The sequence below is a fragment of the Petaurus breviceps genome, unplaced genomic scaffold, assembly GCF_028583685.1.
Source record: "Petaurus breviceps papuanus isolate PSGF00001 unplaced genomic scaffold, PetGlider_PUasm1.0 673, whole genome shotgun sequence".
NCBI classification, from domain to species: Eukaryota; Metazoa; Chordata; class Mammalia; order Diprotodontia; family Petauridae; genus Petaurus; species Petaurus breviceps.
The window spans coordinates 1,286,666-1,288,556 of NW_027186448.1; positions in this window are offsets into that span (position 1 = coordinate 1,286,666).

Below are 1,891 nucleotides of genomic sequence, written 5' to 3' on the forward strand. Positions count from 1 at the left end.
AATGTGATGCATTACTATTGTGCTATAAGAGATAATAGGGTTTCAGAGGAACCTGGAAGACTTGTGTGAATTGATTCAGAGTAAGGTAAACATAATCAGGAGAATAATTTATACAATGACAACAATATGGTAAAGGCAAATAATTTTGAAAAAATTAGGGACTCTTCTCAATGTAATGACCGATCATGATTCCAGTGAACCAATGAGGAAACATCCTACCCATCTCTGAATAGAGAATTGAATGCTCAGAATACGGAATGGTTCTTTGCACAGGGCCAATGTGGACATTTGTTTTGACTGACCACATATATTTGAAACAGATCTTGCTCATTTTTTGTTTGCAATTGGGGAAAGGGAGGCTCCAGGGTAAGATGGCAGATTTTTGTCCTTTAGAAAAAGTTGGTTTTTTTTCCAAAGAAATGCTTGCTCAAAAATTAATAAGTTTGTTCTTATCTCAAAGCCTTTTCCCTTTTCATTTCTTCCATCTTCTGTTGATCAATGAGAGCTATCTCCTTCATGATGACAGGGCTTCCCTGACCATATGTTAAGCATACCCTTCTACTCCCTGGCCATGGCTGGGGAGTCAAAATATTTGCTCCTCATTGTCACTTGAAGGCCCTCCCTGTACCAATATCACTCAGTAACTTCTCTGAGGCTTTTCCATACAGACTGATCACACAATCAAGATCTAGGCAGCTGTTCTCTACCAAGTTCCAGGATACTCTCTTTTCTGAGGAGGCAGTTCATGGTTCAGTGGATGACGTGCTGGGCCTAGAGTCAGGAGGACCTGGGTTCAAATGTGACCATAGAAACTAACTGTGTGCTAGTTTTCTCATCAAGCCCTCATCACCTCCTACATTGGACTACTCCAATAGCGTTTGGTCAGTCTCTCTGTCTCAAGTTTCTCTCCACTTCAGTATATCTTCCCTTCAGCTGTCAAAATCATCTTCCTAAAGCACAGGTACAATCATGACACCTCCCTACTCAATAAGCTCCAATGGTTCTTTATCATCTTCAGGATCAAATATAAAATCTTGTTTGGCTGCCTTGTCTCTCCCCACATTTTTGCTTCTTTCAAAAGGTCTTATGAGCTGAGGATTGGATAACAAAAGCTACCCCTCTCCCCTACCCCTGCCCTAAACACACACATACACATAATGAAGATTCAGAGGTAGAGAAACTAAAATGTCTGAAATGTGACACAGAGATCTTGGTGGAGTTAAAGAGCCCATGAATGGTAGACAGTGCAGGAGGAGATGACTTGTCAGTCACAGGCATTGTCTCCCTATTACTACCACTGCCCTGCCTCCCTCTGCTGCTACACAAACATACACAACCCTGCCCCTGACACAATGGTCTGGGAGGGGCCAGGGAACTGGCTTCCTTTTTAGAGATCCCTATCTGTGTCCTTACCTCTGGTCCAAGGGATACAGCGACAAACCAGGAAAAGGAGATTCAGGCACTGTGAGTACTAGAGGTGTTGGAGACTAACAAAGACATAGATGTTTTAAAAAGGTTTGGATAAACTTAAAGAAGAAAGATCCAGAATGAATTACTGTGGGAAATCAGGGTGTTTGGGAGGGATATCCTAATCTTTAAATTTGACATCCTTTGGCAACATGTCAAAATATTGGGCTGGACTGAGCAGGGAATCTTCCATTCATTTTCAAAATAGAATTGTATTTAAGTGAAGAGACAGAGACTCAGGGACAGAAAGATTCACCCAGGTACAGGAAGGGGGGGGAGAGAGAGACAGAAAGAGAGAGACAGAGAGAAAGAGAAAGAGAGAGAGAAAGAGAGAGAGAGAGAGAGAGAGAGAGAGAGAGAGAGAGAGAGAGAGAGAGAGAGAGAGAGAGAGAGAGAGAGAGAGAGAGAGAGAGAGAGAGAGAGA